We start from the raw sequence: 27,089 nt of genomic DNA, 5'->3' as shown, positions 1-27,089 counted from the left end.
CCTGCATAATCAGTTGGAACAAGGTGTATTCCTCTCCACGTGTAATATGTCCGAGATACTCCAATTTTCTTGTTTTAATTGTATTTAAAATTTCTATTTCTTAATTTATCCTTATCCGAACCTCTTTGTTTGTGACGTGTTCTGTCCACGATATTTTTAGAATTCTTTCATACACACACAGCTCGAGTGAGTCCAGTTTTTTCATTGATATCGCATTCAAGGTCCAAGATTCCATTCTATAAAATAAAGTCGAAAAAACATAGCACCTCGCCAACCTAACTCCCAATTTTAAATCCCTTGCACATAGCACTTTTCCCATTTTGTTAAAATTTGCTCTAGCCTTTTCTATTCTGATTTTAATCTCCTGACGTTGGTTCCGTTTATTAGAAGATTCTCGTTATTTCTTTGAGTTTTCGATATTCTCATAAATTTCATCTTCTTGACATTCATTGTAGGACCATACTCTTTTCCATACTCCGCTATTCTGGTCACCAGTTTATGAAGATCTTCAATCTTCACATGCTAGCATAGAACTAACAGCAAGAATTGTAACGAAATTTGAAGACGGTTGGTCATTATCTGCTGTAGTGAACTATTTTAACGTAAGCACAACAACAGTTTTTAATATTAATAAAAGATGGAGATAACAAGAAACTCTCGATAGAAAGCAAGGTTCTGGAAGACTCAAAATATCTACCGCTCACGAAGATCGTACGCTTTTGGAGAGATTAGAAGAGAATCTTTTTGAAGACGCGAAAATCGTAAGAATTATGTCACAGTTTCCGGGAAGAAAGTCAACAACTTGGCACAGAATTAAAGCATCGCGTCGTAGGTACCGAACTGCAGCAAAAACACGCCCTTACACCACATCATCAGAAGGAATCAAGACTTTTATTTGCTTTAAACCATTAGCTACAAAATCAAGATTTTTGGGACAGGGTAATATTTACAGATGAGAAAATTTTTTAATCTTCTAAAAAGGTCAAGTTTGAGGTGTATAGACCAGATAATAATAGAGTTGATCCTTTATATGTTGATATGTATGGGGATCGATTTCATCTAGAGGAATGGGAATGGTATGGTGTATTGATGGCAGGATTGTTGCCTTATCTAAATATTCTAGAAAACATCATGTTCCCCAGTGTAGAACAGTTATATCCAGAAAATAATTTCATCCTCCAACAAGATACTTGTCCTGTTCAAAATGCAAATATAATAAACCAGTGGCTCCAGAATAACAACATCGAAACCTTACCATGGCCCAGCTATAGTCCTGATTTAAACCCAATCGAGAATGTGTGGGGGGTTATTATAAAACGGTTGTATGGGCGTAATTTTATACCTCAAAATGCTGAAAGAGCTGTGGCATGGTATATAACAGGTTTGGGAAGAGCTCTCTGAAGAAAACAATTTTATAGTTCTCCACGCAGATGGACCGAAGACTAAAAGCTGTTATAAATGCTGATAAAGATATTACAAAATATTAATTTTATTTTTACATACCCTAAATTTAGTATAGTTCTGGTCTTCCAGACCCTTGCTTTCTTTCGAGAGTTTCTTGTTCACTCCATTTTTTTATTAATAAAAAAACTGTGGTTCTGCATATGTTAAAATGTTTTGCTGCCTCTAATAGTGCCCAGTTATCTTTTCAGACCTAAGAGTCGTATCAGTTTTTTTAGGAACCAGCTGTGCATCTTAGTAAATTGATTGTTGTAACCATGCATTTTGTCTTTTTTGGTAGATCCCATACCTAATAACAAAATTAGGAGACGCGTAAATGGTATTCACAGAACAACTAACAAATAGTTTAGTTCGGCTAATGGATTAAGTCCACAGTCAAAAGAAACCAACAGCACACACACAACTAACAAATAGAGAAAAGGCAATTAATGCTGTAGAGGCACATCTTACATATAGTATCTGTTGTACGTCTCTGAATTTTTTGACGTGTTTACTTTTAGTTCACAGACATAAATCCCAAATAGATTTTTAAATGTATCCAGCCACCCAACATTGGTACGAAAATCATGTTTCTCTTACTAATTTTTTTTATAAATTTCAATTGCTTTGTATTTGATTACAACTAATTGCGATTTATTCTCATTTATAAAATATATTCACATACAGAGAATAATAAAAAACGTCAAAATAATTATTTATTATTCAGTCTACATTTTGCACACCGACATTATTGGTGTGCAAAATTTTAATTATTAAATGTTTATACAAAACATTTAATGAATATCTGCCACGCTTATCAAAAGCGATAAAGAACACATGTTCTTAAAAAAATTCAATTTCTTTCAGGACTAAACGTATTTAATTACAAAGGAAATGTAAGTGTTTTTATATTTTTATTATATAAAAACGACTTCATACATGTTTCAAATCTTCTAAATTTCTTTTTAAATTTTTAAATATGTAATTAGGTGACTATAATAGAAGAAAAACGAAAATGGTACCTTATCCCGACCCATTGAAAAATCAAATGTAACTAGAGTACATTGGAATTAAGTACTTTGTGTACATTTTTTTTAAAGCCCTTCTCTCTATTCGGATTGCCGAATATAGGCCTCTCCTATTTCTCGCCATTCATCTCTGTTGTTTGTAAGACGTTTCCACATTGGTCCTGCAGTTCTTTTAATATTGTAGCTCCAGCGCATTTGCGGTCTTCCTCGTGGTCTTTTGGCTTCATATGGCCGCCAATTCCCGATTTCTTTATTCCATCGGTTATCCTTAAGATGTTCGTTAGGTCCAACCCATTTCCATTTCAGTTTAGCTGCCTCTTCGACAGCATCTTTTACTTTTTTGTACTTACTTTAGCCTATTCTACAGAAACAAAATTTTTTCAAATAAAGTATTTTTTGCACTTGATAAAGGTTGATAAACAGAAAAAATTTACGTTTTAATTATTTTTTTTTCTATTCTAACAGTTATTTCTATTGTAGGCGTAACCCTTTTAGTTACAGCGTTCTCCTAAGAGGACACAAACTTAATAAGCATCATACTGCCGGATACTGATATTTAGCCTTACGTAATAACATGTTCTCTGTAGAAGGGCAGAGTATTTACTTACTTATAAATGATGGTGCTATCTATGGGCGAAGGCGGTACCAATGACATAAATTTGATTACGTCAGTTTCGCGCGAAATGTCCAACCCATATACAACACGTGTAAATTTATGAATGATTTACACGTAGCATTAAAATGCAATTGGTTGGATTGTAATTAGTCCTTTTTTTTATTATTTTTTATTTAAACAAATATACCCGCATCAACCACTAGGGGTTATTAGCGGGGGGACGTACACAAACAGTAAGATACATATTGTTACATAAAAAAAAATATTTTTTTACAATCTGGTATATAGTTTAGTCATTTTAAGATAACTTAATAAAGACTGTAAATTTGACGTTAGTATACTTTTTAAATTATCACTAAGGGCACACGCGATTCTTTTGTTCTGGTACACTGGACACTCAACAATTATATGTTTCACTGACAACTGAGTGTTGCACTTGGTACACACCGGAGCAGCCTCCTGGTTAAAGATATGCTTGTGAATAAGGAAAGTATGTCCTATTCGGAGTCGGTTGATGATGACTTGGTCTTTTCTATTACTTGGTAAGATGAGTTTGGTTCCTACTTGACTTAGACATTCTTTGAGTTTGTTGGCAGTGTGAACCCAAGTAGTTTGCCACGCTCTGTACACGTGGGCTTTGATATTTACTTTGTGATCAGTCCAAGGCATTTGATTTATGATAGCCATACTTCGGTCGGATGTTGCATTGCTTGCCAGAGAGTCCACTTCCTCATTACCACTTATTCCCATATGGGAAGGTACCCAGATGGAGGAAATATCTTTTTGTTGAGTCTGTAGATAAGATAACTCTCCTTTCATCTTGAGAAGCATGACGTGAGTTGCATATAGCGGTTTTATTCCAAGTAATGCGCTCATTGAATCGGTGATGATAACAAATTGGCTTTCATTGATAGAACCACATTTTTTCATCGCCTGGTGAGTATGTTCTCCGGTATATATATAACAATTTGTTAGGATTCGTATGGTAAACTTGACGTTTTCGTAGATGTAGGCTGCAGCATGTACTGCATCACATTTGGAAGCATCAGTGAAGATTTGATGGGTTGTTAGGTATTTGGATATTACATTTTTATAAGCTTACTGTATAAGGAAAGGATGTGCGAAATGTTTCGGGAGTTTATTTAGAGACGTGTCTATTTTTGGAGGTTTGATCACTCAAGGAGAAAAATATACATGAATAGATATAGTAAGACTGGACTGTTCTAAATTAAGACAAATACGTTTTATTTGCTCAGGAAATGGTAGTTTTTTTATTACAATGTTTTTGTAAAGATCGGACGATATATTTGTTCTGCAAAGTATTGTTGAGTAGGTTATATTGCGGTTGTTTGCTGAAATTCTGGCAACGTAATTTAGTGATATGAGTTGCCTTCGTTGGCTTAAGGGCAGTTTATTAGCCAGAGCTTGTAAGCTACTTACTGGACTAGTTCTTGTGGCACCTATAACTAATCTCAAACACATATTTTGAATGTAGTCAAGTTTTTTTTTAAAGATGTTTTGTTAGCAGTATAGAAGGAAAAACAGCCGTAGTCTAGTTTATTTCCTATTAGTGATCTGTATAGAGTAAGTAAGGTTGTTGTATCTGCCCCTTAGTTCTTTTTATTTAGAAATACTCTTAGTATTCTTGTAAACTTCGTATATTTTTATAAACATCGACGTCCTTCAGGATGGACAAACGTACTTCATGACACAAATTGTTTGACTAAAATTTCGATTTTAATTTATTGTAGTTTTGATTGATTTCTAATTTTCTTTGTCATTAGCATTTGGACACATTTCATATTGGACCATTTTTAAAAATTTAGGAAGCTGTTAGATATGTTAAAAACTAAGAAGAATGGTCATCACGAAATGGTTTGATAATAAACCAGTGATTATTGCACCCAACGCTGGTAAAAAAATGATAAACAATATATATATATATATATATATATATATATATATATATATATATATATATATATATATATATATATATATATATATATATATTATATTAGGGTGTCCCGTCTTTGCATAAAATTTTTTTTTGAGCTACACTATCGCAAGAGGCATCCGAATTTGCGTAATTTTCTAAAGATTATGAAAAATGTAAAATAAATACGATAGCATGTCACCTTCAGGGCTCTACTTGACTTTAAAATTTTGTAAATTTTACGTTTGTACAGACCTAAAACAAATTAAATGTGTAAATACACAAATTAAATTTAAAAGATATTTTATTATTAAAATTATTGAAAAAGGTTCAAAAAAACTTAACAAACAAAATAGATCCTATATTTGATGACAAAAATTTAAAATTTGAACTTATTTTTGTGTCCAAAATTTGGCATTTCTGCCCGAGACTCCAACCTGGTTCTGATAAAGCTATTTCTAGAAGTAGCATCAGTTACATTCTGCGAGGCCTCTGTAACCAGTTAAACAGATCTTTTCACAGATTGTGTGTGGCAGGGAAAGTCAAAAATATCCAAGCTTTCATCTTTTTGCATGATGTGAAGGTCCTCATTAGAAATATGCTAAAGAATCGGTGGTGTTGTAACCTGACAATCCTGACATTCGTGTCACATAATAATATCGGTGTAATCTTTAGCAGAGAAGTTAATTTTTGGTGTTTTAAATATTCTGCGTTTATCGCTACTTTTAGTGTCTCTAGCCTTTTTACTCTTTGCCATGCCAGCTCTCTAATGTGATCTCTATCATCAAACAACATACTCACAAGTAAGTTTTCTGATTTCATTGGCATGAAGCAAACAAACGCACCATTGTAACGGTCTCTCCAAATACTCCTCTAAATATTGAATCACACGACCCTTCCAGTCAATATTAGTTGCAGTTCCATCGCATCCAATGCAAATTACATCATCTAAATTCAAACTTTGACCCTCAAAAAAAGTTGTGATCGAAGTAAAAATTCCATTTTCAGCGCCACGACTAGGCGTTGTATGTCCCAAATAAATTGACTCGGGTTCTAATAACAATGAGATGTGTTCTTCCAAAATCTCTTTGCGATGGTAACAATTTCCTATTTTCTCATTTATCAGAGTCTTGTCCTTTCGTAAACCAAAGTAAATGCTATTTACAACAATACCTGCAACATTTTTTGAAGCATCTCTTCGAGCTTTACATACAGCTCTGTGGATTTTGTTTTTATCAATAATCAGTGCCAAATCTTCGGTAGAATTCAAACCCATGTCAACCAAAACGGCAGAAGCAAACCGTATCTATCACTGACTTTAGCAACTGTTGGCAACCGCAACGTATTTCTATTAAACGTGGAAGTCGACGGTGTCTCTGTTGAGAAAGAGTCAGGCACTACTTTTTCATCACAATTTGCTGATACAGAATCGGTCGTTTGAGTAGCACACAACTTTTTTGTTGCCCTCATTGATTCTTCTATTTTTCTCTACTGTCGCTTCACGAATCTGGCAGTTAATTCTTATCAACACCGCCCATAACCATTTTCCTGTCATTTCTTTGATCCAACAAAAGTCTCTATCATTGATGGGAACTTTTTTATATTTTAAACATGAACAAGATTCAATAGAAATACGTTTACAAGCAGCAACGTCGAAAAGGTCTTCAGCTGACTCTACAAAATACTTCACTTTGTTTTTAAAACTGTTATTTCGTTTGCTTTTGGGGTGTCTTTTCAAACTAAGGTACTTTTCGAAATAATATTTTAGTAACTGAATAATCCGTTCCTTAGTTACGATTGGAATCGAAGCTTTTGTCCAAATATTAATAACTTTTTCAGAAACAATGGCATATATTTCTGAATTGGATGGTTCTTTTGCATTATACTTTAATTCTAGATCGTTCTTCATAAATTAAATACATTTCATAACATCTCTTATAGTTGGTAGCTGTCGATCGTCAAGTTCTTTGTAAGGTCAACCCTAAAGATATATTGTTATAATTTTTTTTAAATTATTGTGATAATTTACGAGCAATTACCCCAATTTCCAGAGGTCGTGTATTAAACAAAAACAAAAAGCGATTTTTCGGGACACCCTAATATATATATATATATATATATATATATATATATATATATATATATATATATATATATATATATATATATATATATTGAAGTTTAAAGTACTCCAACCTGAGGCTGCTGGGTTGAATAACCAAAATATGGGAGGAGTTAGTAGGCTTGATTTTTTACGTAGTATATATAAATCACACATTCTGAGAAACAACTGATTTCATATTTATCATGAAAAATAATATACTTTCTTTTGTGTATTTTCTTTTGTGATAATTCAATATATTTCAGTTTTTAACTTTTTTCCTGTGACTTTATTGTGACCTAAAGTAGCTTTGTCGTTATAGAAGGATATTTAATAAATCAAAAACCAAAGGGACTATGAGTATAGCCACATTTTATGTTTTAAAAATCTCCAAAAAAATAATAGAAAAAGCTGGAAAGTTTCAGCTTTCTATTTGTATTATTTCTTGTAGCGTGAGTGAAATGGATAATATCTCCAAAAGCTCCGCTTGTTAGGTAAATGAAAAGTCGATTATTTGACATTCTTAAGGAGAAATTATTATTTTTGGGATGCATTAAATCACCAACTGTAAACAAATATTCTTTTAACTTTGTATTTTCCAGCTCAGGAAAAACTATTGTTTGTTTTTTGGATAGAAATTTAGGTACATTTTGATTTTTTCATATTTGAATTTGGTGAATGCTGGCTTTGGTGAAAAATTATTTATTTTTATGTTGATTATTTATAATAAATCAATATTTGTACTCACATATTTTATACTTGCGATGAGAAAAATCACTTTGATTCACTTTATATGTTAAACTATAATTATTTGGTTGCTTTTTAACACCCAAAAACTAGTTTTATGTGGAGCTTATTTTAAACCTGAAACTCGGTCATTAACTCGATCTAAAGTATCTCGAAAAAGTTGATTTTTAAAATTTGTTTAAAATAAATTTAATAAGGACCACTTTTCACATGGGGACTTCTTAAATCTTATTCTTCTGAGGAAATCACAAACATTATCATGCAAAAATGTTTCTTGGGAATATTTTTTCAAACGAATAAAAGCTTTTTATCTTACCTATTTATAGCGAATAAAAAATTTTAACGATGTTCATAATTTGAACTGTTGTTTTTTGTAGTTTTTAAGCATAAACCAAATAACTACTAACTCGACTTTTTTTTGCCTTGCTTCGACTAAACATTATTTACTGATAAAACTAATGACCTAGTTAACTATCTCTCCAATGCTTATTTCTAATGAGTTTTATTAAAATTTCTGTATTAATTAGATAAATTAGGGGTACGTAAAATTAAACGACCAAAATATAGTGTAAAACGATATAAAGAGTAAAATAATATAAAGATTATTACAACAAAAACAGAACCTTGTTTGAAAAAAAAAAAATTACAACTAATTAAAAAGTACACTCTACTGAGAAAACAAGTTATTAACCTTCTCTAGACAGTGCATTTTTTAATTAAATCAAAAATGACCGAGGAGGGTAAAATACCTGTGGTCTCGGTCTATGTGACCGAGAAAAAAATTGCTCTGCCCGCCAGCGAGGTCTATTTGACCGAAAATTTTAATGTATCTCTGATGCCGTCTCGGTGACTACGGCGTGAACGGAAAGTATTACAAAATCCTCTACGGCAGGCAACGTGTTAAAGGTATATAAAAGTATAAAAAAGAAAAAAACTAATACTAAATTTTATTGAACATTTAGTTAGTTGTAGCACTGCGTCGTCACGGTTGTCCAAAAATTAATGCCACAAATTGGTTGTACTATGCTGGTTATAATCGTTTTCCAGTTTAAATTTACTTATTCTAATTTAACTGCACCGTACTGATGAACATTAATAAGTCAGCAATACATATTTATCTTAATCTTCCATTATTTAGTAGATACCTTTAAATTTTAAAAATCTTTTTTGTAGAATATATACACTTCTCCAAGAAATTAACGCACCACTTTGAAATATTAAAATATTTTATTAGCGTTAATAAAAATTTCCATTGTAATGTTATATTTTGCAAGCCCCTTGTATATGCTATTCGTATACTCTATATTTATTGACTGCGTTTTATCGCTATAGTTTTTTTGCAACAAAACAAAAAGAAGCAAAAAATGCACTAATTCTATAAATATACTAATTTCCAAGTGTTCACGAATTTTATTCAGCTACTGTTTAATTGTTGAATATTGTTAATTGTGTTTATTATGAAGCGTCAATCACGTAATTTAACCCGAGATGAATGTGCCCAAGTAGTGATACTGTCGGAAGAAGGTTGGAGTTACCGAAGAATTGGTCATCAGATTAATGTGTCCCACACATCCCTCTCACGGGTGTTAGAAAGATTCCTCGAAACAGGAGATCATACTCGCAGACCAGGGCAACGACGAAACCGGGTAGTCAAGATCGATTTTTAAGAATTTCTGCTCTTCGACAACGTTTTGTAACACATCGAAGTCTACAAATTTAGCTTCAAAACGTGCATGCTATACAAATTAGTGCTGAAACTGTTGGCTAGCGACTTAGGGAATACTAAGTATATGCTATACTACAGGGATATGCTCAGTGTAACTTCTCACACACCACATTTTTTGGTGGAGGATCCGTTATGGTGTGGGGTGGTATTTCTTCAACGGCACGTACGGACCTAGTGGTCATACAAAATGGAACTGTTACAGCTGAAAGGTACATATTGGAGATCCTGGAGCAACATGTAGTACCATTCGCTCCTTATACCGGTGAAAATTTCTTACTAATGCAAGGTAATGCAAGCTAAGAGGTAGAAATTAACACTATGGAATGTCCAGTACATAGTCCGGATTTAAATCCGATTGAAAATCTCTGGGATATATTTGGTAGGTGATTAAGAGCGACACCGATCCAACCAAACAACTTACAGGAAGTGGTAGAGAGGCTGATCCAGATTTGTAGAGAACTAGACCAAAATGAAATACGGCAATTATTAAGTATGGGCCAACGATGTGAGGCTGTTATACGTAGTAAAGGTAGAAACACTCGTTATTAAGAATTTTTTCATATTTTATTTTACTTTTCTTATCATTATTTTTTAGAATTTTCCGTTTTATTTTTTCTCCTGTACTTCAACATTTTCTGATGATTAGACAAATTGTTATAATTACTAATAAAATGTAGAATAAATCTGGTGAAGTTTACCTGGAGCTAAGATTTATACTATTACAAAAAATATTATTAACTTAACAGTCTTTCGGGTTGAACCGCGTCGATTATCATTGCGCCGAGCTTTCGATATCCTCTTTGATGTCTTCAGGACTTTCGAGGTCTCAGTCTCCTAAACCCTCAGACACTACTCCACTCAATGCATTACAGTAATGCATTGGTCTCCAGGCATAGAAGGTCCATGGCTTGGATTACTATTCTGTTCCGTTCTTTCATGTCTTCTGCTTTACTCTTCCAATTTGAGATTTTAAGTTCTTCTATGTTTTTTTTAACCTCCTTCGTCCACCTGGTTTTCGGCCTACCTGTCCTCTTTTTTCCTTCTATTTCTCCCTTTAGTATTCTTTTACGTAGTCTTGTGTTTGGCATCCTTTGGATATACCCCAGCCATCTCAGTCTTTGTGAATTTACGATACCTACGATATTCGCTTCACCATAAATCGTATCTAGTTCTATATTTGGTCTTTTTGTCCACATTATATTCCATAGCTTTTTTCGAAATATTTCCCTGAAAACTTTTCTCTTCACAATTTGAGCATTGTTGGTTCTGATTTATTCATCGTCCATGTTTCACTTGCAATATAATGCCATAGTCTTATTACTGTCTTATATATTCTTATCTTAGCCCCTTTAGGCATGCTTTTAGTGCTTAATAAGTTGTTTAGAGCAAAGTATGTACAACGATTACCAGCCATAATCCTCGTTTGGATTTATTCTTTTATATTTGGTCTCCCGGTAAGTGTCACTCCTAGGCATTGGAATATTTCTACTTATTCGAATTTATTTGTTTTCTCTTCTAAGAGTATTGTCAGGTATTATTCTCTTTCTGTTTTTTCCATATATTTGGTCTTTTCTTTATTTATGTATATCCCTTTAATTTTTCTTTTTGCTTCCAGTCTTTTTATTATTTTTTGTTTACTTCTGACTATCAGTACTGTCATCAGCGAATACTAGGCATTGGTGTCTCTGTTGATATACAAGTCCTGTCCTGTTAATTTCGGCTTCTGAGCTAACACGCACTATTGTGACTCCGGCCATAGCCAGGATTGCGGCTGGTCGGATCAACGCGCATGTGGCCGTTGCAGCCAGTTGGCCGCACCAGCTATATTTCGTTGATATGACGAGCTTCCGACCAGACGGTCGTTGCGACCAAAGTTAGTATCTACTCTTATGGATCAACGCGCACGACGGCCAGCCAGAATGCGGCCAGACAGTGATTTGTACGTGTATTGTATAATTTGTGTACTATGGGACAATTTAAAAATTGGATTTACTCAATATTTGTTTTCTTTTAATTAAACGATTATACATGTATACAGCAACGACCTCCGTGACATCTTCTGAATTAAAGATAAAAGTTAATGTAGAAAGCCTCTTACGAGGTACGGCCAACGTATAAGAAGCAGCATGTTGCTGGCCGCACGGCTGATCGCATTGTAAGTTAGACTCTACGCGGCCAAGGTCTAATCAGTGTTCTTGACCGGAGCCGATGTAGTGCGAATTAGCTCTTTTTAACGACAATTTCAAGAAGGATACTGAACAACAATGATAACACTGGGTTTCCTTGTCGCACCCCCTATTTGATTTCAAACTTATCTGTTTCTGCTATTTATTTTAACCCTATTCTCTGATTTTCTGAGTGCCATTTTTGCCATTCTTACTAGTTTTCACTAATTCTTATCTTACGTAGTGCCTTGTATATTTCTTTTCGTTTTACTCTGTTAAAGGATTGTTTAAAGTAATATACGACCACTGTAAATTTCTCGTATTTGTAACTTTCTGCTTGTATTTCAGGCAGCAAGAAAATTTTATCTACTGTGCTGTGCCCTTTTCTGAATCATCATACTGCAAGTATTTTATATACATCATTAGCTACTGTAACTTTAGTCCATTCTTTCGGTATCCGTTCTTGTTCCGATATTTTATAAAATTTTATAAAAAAAATTTAGAAAAAATTTTTGCTTGTATTCATAGCTGTTGTTCTTATTTACTTCTTTTAATCACAACGCCATCATAATGACAATAATTTATATTGAATACACAATTATTAATAACATTTCGATATACAGTAATATAAATATTATATTGACAACAAACGTTATTAGTCAGAATAAAAGATGCGATTAAATAAAGACTTTGTAATGAGGTAATTTGGTCTAATTCTATATTATTGTTTTATTATCTCAAAATGTCATCCTATTTTGATTGACATATAGACGTACTCTACAAATACAAGATAGATACGAGATAAATTTGCAGGATAATTTGTATGAATATATGAGTAATCTTTCAAGTGCAAAATCAAAGAATTGCTGGCAAACTAATTTAATCTGCATCCATGAGCGAATTTAATATAACATTAACACATTTAACTCCGCAACTCATTAGTGACAAAGTCCAGATGGCAGCATGTTTATTTTTAAATAGTGTTGTAATATTTATTTTAGCTGATGGGTACTAGACTAAGTATAAATTTTGGTATATTTTTTCAAAAAACACAAGACCGCCTTAGGGGTGGTGAAGGCACAGAAAAGCTAATTGCTAAATGAGTGCCGGGGACTTCCCTTGCGGCGTTCAGTAATATACGGTTTTTATCTAAAAATTCAAACAAATAATCTAAAAATTTACGATAAAACATAAAAAGCACATTTAATTAAAACACAAACAAAAAAAGAAACCGAAACTAAAGAAAAGTAACCAAAACTATATTTTAAAATGGAATTTACGAAAGCATGAAGATAAACACAGTCCAGGTTGATTAGGACATAATGGACAGTAATAAATTAAGTCGACTCTTTTTTTTCTTGCCAGCAAACCTCACACCATCTCCTTTTAACTCTTTTATTTTCTCTTTCACTTTTGGGACAAAGTTCAGGAAGATGTGTTATCTTAATTTTTCGTAATGGTTCTGGTTCTGGTGGTGTAAGTCCAATTATCTTCTCAATAATACATAATCGGTAATCCTAAAAGGTCATTTTATTGTCAGAATTCCCTTTCTTGTAAAGATAATGTGATGTGATCATCATTATTTGAAATATATGAACAGTTAGCTTTTTATACCAAATAAGCGTCTTGTGCTCAGAGGAATAATATGACATCATCTGGTCGCCATGATTAACTCTAAACTGCCCTAAACTCATTATATTTATCTATCAATACAGGTTTTTTTTTTCTTGACCACGCCAATTTATCATGGTTTCCATACGTGCATTATATTCACTAGAAATAGCCATTATTTCACGACAGTCTTTCCATTTAATTATGTAAATTAGTTGTGAATTGTATTGAACCACCAATTCACCTTTTTTTAGTTCGTTTCTTCATTCTGTGTATTTTCTTTTCTTCTCTTCTCTTTGTCTGGTATTTCTCTATACTTATTCTAGTTCGGCGGGTAAGCATTTTTGCATAGGCTTCATTTTTTTTCTGTGTTGCGTCTTTGCATTCATCGTCAAACCAGTGATTTTTTCGGGTACAAGTTTCTGTTCCTATTTCATCTTGTGCTGCTGACTCAATATCTTTCCTTATCCTGTTCCAGAATGAATCTATATCTCTCTGGTCTTTTTCGCCTAGACTTTGATTCCTTAACCTATTGGTAACATTTTCCCAGTACTGTTTTGCAACAGTTGTATCTCTCAGCTTCTGTACATTCCATTTCTTTCTATTTATTTCTTTTTCTTTGTTGGAGTTTGAAATTCTAGCCCTTAGTGTTGAGATCACTAAACAATGGTCTGAGTCTATGTTTGCGCCTCTATAACTTCTGCAGTTTATTATGTCCGTTCCGTGTCTTGAATCTATTAAGATGTGATCAATCTGACTAGTTGTTCTTAAATCAGGGGAGGTCCAGGTTACCTTGTGTATATTCTTGTGTTCAAAATAGGTGCTAGCGACGGTCATGTTCAGTGCTGCTGCTAAGTTTATCAGTCGTAATCCATTATCGCTACTGATTTTGTGTAGGCTATGCCTTCCTATAGTCGGCATAAAAACATGCTCCCGTCCTATTCTTGCATTCATGTCACCTAGCACTATTTTAATGTCATTTTTGGGGCATCTTCTGTAGGCTTGTTCTAGGTCTTCGAAAAACTGTTCTTTAATGTCTTCTAGTTTGTCGTCGGTCGGGGCATGTGCATTAATTAAACTGTAATTAAAGAATTTACCTTTTAAGCGTAAATAGCACATTCTTTGACTGTAGGCTTTAAAATCAATGAAAGTACTCTGATTATTAATATTAGATATTACCTTTTTGAGCTTTAACTATACTACATAAGATATGTCGCTAAATTCAGATAATGTTTACCTGAAGATCACGTTGTAATTAGTGTCTTATTTCTGGCAGGCTTTCACCTATTAAGCATCGTCGCAAACATGCTCTATAAAATTTAAATCTTGTTTTGGTTAGTATCAGTTCATCGGAATTTTTTTATCAAGTTCAATAAATTATCCCTTATCACATTTGCGATAGGTGAACAAGTGTTGTTCGCCTACAGATAAGGAATACATAGGGTACAACTAGATCTACTAAACGATCGGTAATGTACCTCGGAGCTGTTATTCATAATATTGCATAATTACTAATCTCTGTGTACTTCTAATAACATGTCTTTGATTTAAAGGGATATTTCGGTGACAGTGATGCTTTTCTCAAGAAAATATAGAAGAAATGAAGATCTAATTTTTATGATCCAACTTATAGATGACATATACAATAAAAGAGTAAAAATTTATACCCCGTTAAAATGATGTTACTCGTTAAATACCGCCACGGAAATGTGGAGGGGAAACCTGTCGGAGCTCCGTTTTTTTTTAGATTGGAATTTCAAATTAAAGCAAATTTGCAATATCATGGCTTATATGACAAAAGAACCTTCATTCTTTTAAACTTTGGTAGCGAAACAAAATGATTGAAATTATGCTATTTTCACCCCGGAAAAATAAATTAATTAAATTTTTTCATAAAAAAGTTATAGAATTTTGCTATTATTTCGTAAGAAATATTTAAATTTTATTGATAAGTGTATATTATATAAATATACAGATTGAACCAATTTAAAACGGAACATACAATTTAATATATGTCTGTTTGAACTGCATTTGAAATAGTGGACCAATATAAAACTGGGACAAAAATAAATCCATACGCGGTGATAGACATTGTATAAAATATCGTTCAACTATCTGTCTTCTTTAAAGGAAAGAGGAGCTTGCCTAATAGTCGGAGAGATAGAGCCGAAATTTTGAACTGATCAGTAATATGACATTTCTCTATAGGAATATATTCATTGTAACTGGGTTAAGACTTTGCCTTACAGGCGGACGCCCCTCGTGGTACAGGGGGTGGCTATACAGGGATGAAGTTGTCATTTTTTTCGGAAAAATTAACGATTAATAATATGGCTGAAAATTTGCCCAGAGTAAGATCTTGGTATAACTAGACGAAATCCCAAAGGGCGGACACGAGAGTGGATACATAAGGTGTGGCGGACAGGGGTGAAATTGCAATTTTTTGGGGAAAAATTAACGATAAGTAATATGTCCGCCATTTTCATGGCTCATTATTTAGCCCCTAAAAACTCCAAATATAAAAGGGAGGACAGCTGGGTTGGTACAGAGAGCCATCAAACGGGGTCAAATGTACCACTTGCCTGCGCATTTTAGGTCTCGGTAACAATTTTCAAACTGATTTTATTATGATATTTTTATACCGATTGATTTAAAAATTTGTATGCTCACTTCTGTTACTATTCTGAAAAGCGTCAAGTAGAGTTTCAAGCCTCAAAATTTTCCAAAAAAATTTCCGTAAATGAAAATTTTCGTAATTTTTTGAGGTAAAATCTAATTTGTAGAATCCTTTCGATTTTCTGTCAGTTCTACCATGATTTTATTCCAATAATTTTCAAACGATTTTTCCGATAAGAAAAAAAAAGTTAGAAAAACTTTAAAAATTTCGTCATTTTTCTCACTCTCATTGATGTCATCACATTCATCATCTTCGTTACTTTCACTTTCAATAATATCACATTCATTATCTGCTTCATTTTCAATCACTACTTCTCGAACTGATTCTGGCATCTGAGGTCCACTAAATCATTTGAATTTATATGTTTCATCTTCAAACTCCCAACCAGGTTCTTCAACAATCAATTCTGTTGGTACTTTTTTATGAGCATTTGTCCAAATATTTGAAATATAATGAGCTCGCAGTAGATGTTGGTGTAATTCATGACATGATGGTAAGCTTGAAGCATCGAAATTTTTTAGTTTTTTTTTTAAGGCTCGTTCACATCATGCAACTTATACTGCCGGTTAAATAGTGAAACTCTGACATCGTTTACTTTTCTTTTTGGAATTGTTCTCGCCAGTCCTGTTCCATATAAGTGACATATGAAAGTTTCTAAGGTGTCAAAAACTTCATTACAATCGAAGTCAGTTTCACCAAGTTGAATAAAAGCATCTTGATACTTATTACATTTAGCGCATGCGTCTAGAATTACTGATCTAAATGAACGCGCATCATTATTATTTTAATATTTTAAAATAATAATGATGCAAAATTATTGTCCAAACAGAATTTGTAAAATTATAATTAACTAATGAAAAAAAATTCAATCAATTTAAAAGTTAAAAAAAATATTAAAAATATCTACAAAGTAAATTTCAAAACTTAAAAAATTGATAATTCCACTATTAAATTAATTTTTATTAATAATTATTTGTAAAATGTTAAAGGAATTCTACAAATTGAATTTTACCTATTGATAAATAGAAATATTTTGTAATTGATTAATAATGTAAGAATAAATCAAATTTTTCTTATATCTGAACAATTATTATTTATGCAATATAAATTTAAAAACCTTTTTATTGTAATAAAAAATAAGTAAAATTACTATTTGTTATACCAAAAATATTTAATAGTTAACATTATAAAATTACTTTAATTTAATAAAATATCAAATATCAAACATTTATTCAATTAAAAATTAATTCGTAAAATATTTATATTTAAGAAAAAATTGTGATTTGTAAAGTAAATATGACTTTAGTTTGAAAAAAAAACATTGTCATAATATCATTTTAAAACTACAAAATATTCTATAAAAGATTCAGACGACGACGTAGAGTTTTATCAAATGCTTTAGAAAAGTTTTTCTAAATTTTTTTTTCTTATCGGAAAAATCGTTTGAATATTTTTGGAAAACAAATCATGGTATAACTTACAGAAAATCGAAAGGATTCTACAAATTAGATTGTACCTCAAAAAATTACGAAAATTTTCATTTACGGAATTTTTTTGGAAAATTTTGAGGAAAACTCTACTTGACGCTTCTCAGAATAGTAACAGAAGTGAGCATACAAATTTTCAAATCAATCGGTATAAAAATATCATAATAAAATCAGTTTGAAAATTGTTACCGAGACCTAAAATGCGCAGGCAAGTGGTACATTTGACCCCGTTTTGTGGCTCTCTGTACCAACCCAGCTATCCGCCCTTTTGGATTTAAAGTTTTTAGGGGCTAAATAATGAGCCATGAAAATGGCGGACATATTACTTATCGTTAATTTTTCCCCAAAAAATTGCAATTTCACCCCTGTCCGCCACACCTTATGTATCCACTCTCGTGTCCGCCCTTTGGGATTTCGTCTAGTTATACCAAGATCTTACTCTGGGCAAATTTTCAGCCATATTATTAATCGTTAATTTTTCCGAAAAAAATGACAACTTCATCCCTGTATAGCCACCCCCTGTACCACGAGGGGCGTCCGCCTGTAAAGCAAAGTCTTAACAAAGTTACAATGAATATATTCCAATAGAGAAATGTCATATTACTGATCAGTTCAAAATTTCGGCTCTATCTCTTGGACTATAAGGAAGCGATAAGTGGTTTGACAGCATAATAACTGCTTGTTTAGTCTAGTTTTTTCAGTGATTCTAGGCAACCTATTTGGGTGGAGTTTTGACTTGTTCTTGAATGAGTTCCGAATCCAGCAGCCCGCTGAAGTATTGGATTTTTATAATATAATTATTTGACAACCTTTTGTTGGCCAACCACCTAGAGCGGAGTTGAGCCGAAATACATTGATTTCGTATGTTCCGTTTTAAATTCGTTCAATCTGTATAATAATTATTATAAATTATTAAAATACATTTAATTTTTTATTTAATTTTATAGTTTATTCTTTCGACAAAATAATTGATTTTAATATAACTGCAGTTAGTAAGGATGCGTAGCTAATAAGAATAAATAATGTTTTTGTAACAAAGGGTTACCTCAGGGCTCAGTTCTTAGTCCCTTATTATTTATCTTGTATTCAATAAACTTACATACCATGGGAATGCAGTGTAACACTTTACAATTTGCTGATGACTTTGTGCTGATTTGCTGTTTCTATGTTGAGAAAAAAACTTTTCAACAATGTGTTAATGCCCTTAAAGTAAATATGTCTTATTGCAAAAAGTATTTTGATAGTCATAAGTGATAGTTGACATGTCACCTAAGAAGTCAGGTGTAGTATTTTTTTCGAGACACAGGTTACCACAAGTTACTACGTTAAAATTCTCCCAGCTGGAAATTCCTGTATATAACAGTTTTACATACCTATGTGTTACCTTGGATTCAAAATAAACCTAGAACGAGCATATTAATACTTGCATTACCAAATGTGAAAAAAGCCTTAAGTTCCTTAAGGATGTTAATCGATACGATTGAGGAGCAGACCCGAAAATAAATTTATTATTTTACAGAGCATATACCAGATCAATTTTGGACTATGGAAGCTTTTTCTATGGATCAGCGACAAAATCTCATTTGTTTAAATTGGATCGAATACAATATAAAGCTTTAAGGTTAGTCCTAGGAGCTCTCAAATCTACTCCCACACCAGCCTTTTTGGCAGAATGTAACGAGCCACCTTTACATTTAAGACGTTTATTTTTGGCAGAAAAATTTATGACATACTATATGAATATGACTATGACTATGAATATGACTATATGAATGACAACCTGTTGTAGTAATTCCTTCATCTATTTCAATTGTTTACGAAGATTTAGTAGTACAGAACAAGCTGGAAGACTGTAACCATTCTTGTAAAATTTATACCGATGGCTGAAAATCGTCTGCTGGTGTTGGCTGTGCCATTTACATAGACAATATTCAAGATTATTTTCAGTACAAATTAAAATCAGATTGCTCAATATTCACAGCTTAATTGGTAGCCATTGTCAACGCGTTGGATTGGATAATTAATAGCACATTATATTTCGAACGATATATAATTTTATCTGACTCACAGTCCGTTCTCCTCGCATTAAGACATTTCTCTAAACACATATATACCAACAGACTAATTGTAGATGCGCTTGAAAAGCTAAGAATCTTAACTTCTTTAAAAATAATTGTTTACTTTGTGTGGGTTAAAGCTCACTCTAATATTCCAGGCCATGAAAAAGTAGACCATTCGGCTAAATACGTTACTTTAGTGGGTATACAGTACAAAGAGTTGCCCAAATGGGATATAGTTTCAGCTAGGAAGAAACATGTTAGAATTAATTGGGAAATTGAGTGGCAATCCTTTACTAACAGTAGCAAAAATACATATTGCAGTATATATCCAACTCTTCCATCTACTGCCCCAAATGACAGAAGCCGCATCTCCCGGAAAATTTATACTATGTACGTTAGATGCCTTTTTGGTGTTGTGAAGGTGTTGTTTTTTTTGGGAATGTGTTTTTTTACCAGATTTTCATTGAGCCTACTTACAAGAGTGTGACATGAAAATTGTAAAAGTTATTATAATTGTTGTTGTTTTTTTAATGTGTTTTTTTACCAGATTTTGATTGAGCCTACTTACAAGAGTGTGAAAACCTCCGTTTAGTGCAGCAACAAATTAACGATACAAATAACGTTAACCAAAAATTAAAGTTCATAAATACAGCTATACAAACAGCAGGAAAGAAACATCTTACAAAAACAACAACAAAGAATAAGGGGTGGATGACACAAGATTAACTTTGACACATGATGAAGATGACACAAGATTTAGACTTGATGGAACAAAGAAGAAATATGAAGAATTACCTAGACAAATACAAAGAAATAAACAAACACATAAAAAAGAGAATAAAAGAAGCCAAAGAGGCGTGGATTAAAGAAAAGTGTGAAGAAATGGAAACCTATGAGAAAAAGTACGATGCGTTTAATATGGACAAAAAAGTAAAATAGATAACAAGTAGCATAAAGAAATGTCAAATAGGTAAACTTAAGGACAAAGATGGAAATCTTATTGTAGATCTAGAGAATAAAATAAAAAGATGGACAGAATACCTGAATGAATTATTTGACGACGATAGAAACAACTTAACTCAGATAATCAATGCCACTGGGCCAGACATATTAAAAGAACAAGTAAAATACGCAATAAGAAACGCTAAAAATGCAAAAGCAAATGGACCTGATAAAATTCCTACATAACTGTTAAAGCTTTTGAATGATAAATCCGTAACCATAATATTACATCTATTCTATACAATATACAGTACTGGTATAGTACCTAAGGAATGGTTGCTGTCTACGTTTGTCATCGTACCGAAGAAAACTAAGGCAATGCAATGTTCAGATCATCGGACAATCTCCTTGATGAGTCATCGGCTTAAAATATTTCTCAGAGTCATCCACAGCCGAATCTATCAAAAGTTAGATATCGATATTAACGATATACAGATGGGATTCTGAAAAGGATTAGGTACAAGAGAAGCTCTCTTTGCCTTGAACGTCCTAACACAGAGATGTCTAGATGGTAACCAAGAGGTACACGCCTGCTTTATAGACTTTGAAAAGGCTTTAGACAAAGTACACCACAATAAACTCAAAGAAATCCTGGATGGTAAGAACATCGACACCAGAGACATACAAATAATACTAAATCTGTACTGGACTCAGCGAGCTAATATAAAAATAGAAGACCAAACATCGGACGAAATAGAAATACTTAAAGGAGTACGACAGGGTTGTATATTGTCACCGCTCTTGTTTAATATCTACAGCGAACAAATATGCCAAGAAGCTCTCCCACATGCAAACGAAGGGATAAGTCAATGGAGAAGTATGAATGAGATATGTAATAACTACGGCATAAGGATGAACGTCAAAAAAACCAAATATATGACCTTCAGTAAGAATCCAATACATGACACTAGTATCGCAATAAACGGTACCCAACTCGAAAAAGTAAGCGAATACAAATACTTGGGAACCCTCATCAATGAAACAGGTGACCAAAATCACGAGATAAAAAGACGTATTGAAATTGTTATGTCTACCTTTATAAAAATGAAAAAATTATTTTGTAATCGTGATATTAGTATTCAGCTACGAACAAGAATGTTAAAATGCTATGTATTCAGTACTTTGCTTTACGGTGTTGAGGCATGGACTCTTAAACAGAGGAATGTTAAAAATCTTGAAAGCTTTGAGATGTGGTGCTACCGCCGTATACTAGAAATAAGTTGGGTGAATAAAATTACAAATGAAGAGATAATACGCAGAATAAATATCGATTCAGAAGTTATACTGAATAAAAAAAAGAGAAAACTTGAATACTTAAACCATCTGATGAGAGGACAAAAGTACACATTCCTACAAAATATAATGCAAGGAAAAATCCAAGGACGCAGAAATCCAGGCCGTAGAAGAATGATCTGGATGAGAAATTTAAGAGAGTGGTTTGGCTGTACCACTAACGAATTATTCAAAACAGCACTAGATTAAATTAGAACCTTAGAGGCACTCAAAGAAGAAGACAATAGTGTGACATGAAAATTGTAAAGTTATTACAATTGTTTATAAGGTAAAAAGTCAGGTCAAACTGTGTTTCAATAACAAATTTAATAAAATGTTGCAGTTTTTTTATCATACCTTAAAAACTAATCCTTAAAGAATCGATTTCGATTTAAAGAATATATAGAGTAACTGTCTGGACAAGAACAGTTGTTTAAATAATCGATCTCCAGGAAAAACAAAATGAATAACTTATAAATTACTTAGTGGATTCATTTGAAATTTAGCACACTTAAATACCTTATTAACTGCCACTATTTCAAGTAGTTATATTACATGTCAATATGCAAAAAACAAAGTTAATAACATTTATAAATTACTGCAAAATTAAATGTTTTTGCAACTATCTTTGTGAATTCCTTATGTATTTTAATTTAGAAAGTTGCAAATTAAAGAACTTTTTAAGATCCATAATTTTTATTTAAACCGTTTTTCTGTAAACTGCCTAAGAAACGTTTAACAGGCAAAAATGGCTTTTTCACTTTTTAAGACAGTTTAAAACAAAAACAAAGCAGGATCAGCTGTACGTCTTCACGGATTTGCCATTAGCTACCCCTCATAATATATCTTTTAGAACCTTTAAGTATCTGTATAAAGTATCAGATAAAGTGAAGTAATATTCAATAAAAATCAGTTAACATTGGCAAAGGACCATAGCAGTTATGATTTATATTTTTATGCGTAAAAATTTATCGAATTAGTGTACATCAAAAATACTTTTAAAAATAGAAAAAGAAATAAATATTAATCAAAATATATAAATATACAAAATATATAAATACAGTTTATATAAATAAACCATTTCGCATTGCTTCCATTGATTAATAAAAGCACGATATAAGTTGCAATTTAAAGTAGGATTGTGCATAAAAATAAATAAATAGAAAATATAAAGCAAAGCTATAAAAAATTATGGTAAAAATATTTATATAAGTAACCTATCTAGCATTGTTCGTAAAAATAAGAAAAACCCGACATAATTTGAAATTTATGGAGGATTTAAGCTAGGTACTTACTTTTAAATCAACATTTGTTTAGAAGGCACATGACACACGGTAATGACGGAGAAATACGCAAATGGAACTGATTCCACTGTTATGTTTAAAACACAATTAATTGAAAAATTATAACTAAAAACCACTAGTACTGGAATAAATTTACACATAACAAATCAGTAGCGTAACAAAGAAACAATATTTTTGTACTAACGCATTACAGTACGATGTATGGAAATTTATAGAATTTTTCTCTTAGGTAATTTATCATTTTCTATTTTATTGTAAAATTGTCCAAGGAGATATTGATTTGAAAATTTATGATAGTTACCTTTGACTGATACATAAAAGTTAAGTAAATGTATGTATTCATGAAGCTCAACAGGTGTTGAAGGCCTAGGGCTGAAAAATTTTCATTTGCCATTACAATTACTATTTAAATTTTGTTTTAATTATATAAAATACATTTAATATTTCTTATAGTCTTTCCATACATTTCTTAAACACATACTTCCATTTAATTCTGTCCAACACTTCTCCTTCTCCTTATAATTCTCAATATGCTGTTCTTTATCTCTTTCTTGATTTAGTTTTCCTTCTCTTTTGTATTGGCTTTCGTTAAAGTACCATTTTCTGAATTTATTCCTTCCCCATTCTTTCAATGTGTTCCAATTAACGTAGTCTCTGCTTTTTGATCACTGTCAATATTTTTGGCTCTTTATATATAACGCCTCCCCTACCTCAAGGTCTAACACCATCGCACCAAAGGGATGAATGGTCCACGGGTAACATAGTGGGCTACAAGCGATTCCCAAGGGAAATGGCGGACCCAAAAGGATAATAGCCTTTGTAGAAAAGAAATTAGAAAAAGGGAGGAAAAGAAAGAAATAAACCTCAAGGGGCGAAAAGCTGGAAGAGAGAAGTAAAAGAAAAGTAAGACAGTGAAGCTAGAAATAGTGCAAGCAGAAGCAGTGGAAAAAATAAGAAAAGGAGGGAGAAACAGCAAACCAACAGAGAATAAGAAATAAAGAAAGGAGAAAAAGAGAAAGAGGGAGGAAAAACGAAAGAAATGAAAAAGATCTGACTGAGGCACTGAGAAATAAATGCATAGCAATGAAAAGGTTAACGAGAGCAAGGGACAGAGCAGGGATTAACCCTGATGTCAACAAGGAGATCGAGGAACAGTACCACAAATGGAAGGAAAAACTTTACAGGAAAATTCGTACTGAAAAAGAACAGGCGCTAGAAAAAGCTGTGTGAAAAGCTATATGAGGACATCTGGGGTCAGAGATACAGCATTGTCATAAAGAAGTTTTATACCTACGCTCCTTACGAAATATGCTAAAGAAGCTCGAGGTAACACAAGAGCTCTTTCTGGTCGGCAGATGCCATGAAGTATGGAAGGACGAGGAAGCTTGAATTTTTAATTTAGTTTTTTAATTAAATAAAATACCACTTACAACACAAATTTTTACTTTGATGTTTGAGTTTTTTAACTCCTATGGTATCCAGCCAATATCCAGGAACTATCCTACTGTAAGCCTATTTAGAAATATTTATTAATGTTACATAATTTTTAGACATCTTGAAGTGACTTTTTAGAATAATTTTTACTTTACTATTTATTGTCCACTTGGAAACCATTTATCTTTATCGTGAAACAAACAATATGTTAATAGAAAATGAGAATATATCAATCAAAACTAGATGTATATGATTCACTGGTCCATTTAAACTATGTTTCAAGAATGTTTATTCCTTGCTCCCATATAGCAAATTTGATACTAACTTAGGAATAAGAAGTGACATTGAAATAAAACATTTAAATAGGTATAACTAACTTTATTAATCTGTTGCTGTTTATCTATGGTAGATGTTTCAATATTATATTTTAAGATATATTCCAAATTATTTAGTTTTATTTTATTTATGAATAAAAAACATAGCCAACACTCAAAGTCAAGCTATGTGTCAAAAGAATGTTCTTAATTAGCCGGCCAACTCTCCAATTTCGCTAGTGAGCGGATTTGATATAATTGAAAAATAGTCACTAAGTTCTTTAATTGAAAAAAATAATATATTGTTATAGAGTAAGGGAAAGCAACACTTACTATCATTAATACGTGTAAGAATAGCCTAATAGATTTAATTGATATATTTACCTACATAGGAACACAAAAATACGTCAGGGTTTTAAACGTGTTCATTAGCTAAAATATAAATGAATTGTTATCACGAACTAAGTAGACAAACATGGCCTTGTTTAGAGTGTCATGTCCATTGTCCATGTTTAACAAATATTATAAAATAGGGAACAGAATTCAACTAGCGGATAGATGTAGAGATTGCTGCCAATGTAATGTAATAAGAGACTTTGTTAAGCCCATCTGGGTTACTTGTTAAGTGTTGTTTATTTTAATCAATAAAATGTTAAACATCAAACGTAGTTTGAAAAGTAAAGAAGAAGAAGAAGTTGAGATAACATCCCTTTATTCCCTGAACTTCACATGGCGATCCTGCCTTTTGGATAAGGAACTTTCTGGTTTAGGAGGAGAATAAGATGATAGACAAAAACTGGAAATGGAAATGGAAAATTAGACGTAACGTATCCATTTTCCTTTTAGATTATCGATACTGGAGCTTTATCGACAATTTAAGGAGGAAATTTGACTCCAGCAAGTTGTTCCCGTCCCATGGAATATTCAGTGGTCTCGAAATGGACTATAGTGATAAAGACAAACATTTATGAATTTAATGTTAGTAATTTTATCCTATATTTATCCTTATATCATATATAATCTAACGTAAGAATTAAAATATTAGTTATATGATCACAATTTAATTAGGTCAATCAGTAATGTTCATTACTGATAATAACTATATTATCAGTATAAATTACTATAATATTTTTAATTATGCATGCTTATTTCTACCAGTTGATATAATATTATGAAATTCTGTTTTTAAATCAAACAATTATGGTGCATAGGTATTATCCAGTATTGATGTATTTCGATATTTGGCTATGCCTTGCAATTTATAGAAGGCTCAGATTAAGGCAGTTATCTGAATTGTGTTTCGAAACTATTTTACGGATTTAATATCAGATGTCGCTATTGCGTCCGTTTCAAAGCCATTTTATTGTTGCTTCTTAAGACAGGAAAGATCTATTTTTCACGTTGAGAACGCCTATGAATAACTGTTCTGATGAGCTTTATTAAAGCGAAATACGTATAAACAGATACATAGACGATTTGTACGTGAAATGGAATCTTTACTGTCTTTTTCATTTTATCGTAAGATTATTGTTGAATTTATACTTAAACTATACCTAACACAGGTCGGAAATTTAAATTACAAGAAAAATGTGCTAACTAGACAAATGCTTTTAATATTATACACGCAAAAATGCGATAAAAGTTTTATTAAACTATTTGGATAAAATAAATTACGATTTTTGGAAGTATTGTGAAATATATTATAAGGACGAAAAAAAAGCAACTCCATTTAGGCAAATTTCACAGTATGAACGTAAAACCGTTCAGTTCATGAATAATTATACTTACGGTTAATTACTAAATATTAATTCTTTCTTTTAATGCTTGGTGTTAATAATAATTAATCAAAAATAACTTTGTTTGACATAAAACTTTTTTTTTGCGCCATAAAAGGAGTTAGCTTTTTTACATATTCAGTAAGAAATACAAAAAAGGAGTTAGCCTATTTTTTTAATCATCTTTTAAAACAATAATATAAAGAACTAAAATTCAAAAGTACCAAAAAAAGAATAAAATATTACAGTATAAAAAACATGGGATCGTTACAAAAAATGTTTATTTATGAGGTAGATTATTATAGTAGGAATGATAATCAGTTGGGATGGAGGTTTTTAGATCTTGAAGATCCTGGAACTTTCTGATGGTTAATGGAAATCTATCAGAATGGAA

At 32.1% G+C, this 27,089-nt stretch overlaps 1 protein-coding gene across 1 annotated transcript in view; it reads right to left on the bottom strand.

The window, feature by feature from the left end:
* LOC140435033 (prestin-like) overlaps window positions 1–23,249 on the bottom strand; it is an 80,979-nt gene extending 57,730 nt beyond the window's left edge. Inside the window, exon 1 of the mRNA XM_072523709.1 lies at window positions 23,164–23,249. The gene's annotated coding sequence lies outside the window, so the exon portion shown is untranslated. The remainder of the gene's footprint in view (window positions 1–23,163) is intronic.
* Window positions 23,250–27,089: the final 3,840 nt, after the last annotated feature.

The sequence above is a fragment of the Diabrotica undecimpunctata genome, chromosome 2 (genome assembly GCF_040954645.1).
Source record: "Diabrotica undecimpunctata isolate CICGRU chromosome 2, icDiaUnde3, whole genome shotgun sequence".
Classification (NCBI taxonomy): domain Eukaryota; kingdom Metazoa; phylum Arthropoda; class Insecta; order Coleoptera; family Chrysomelidae; genus Diabrotica; species Diabrotica undecimpunctata.
Note: the sequence above shows the minus strand (reverse complement) of the source record. Positions and strands in the feature narration are given on the sequence as shown.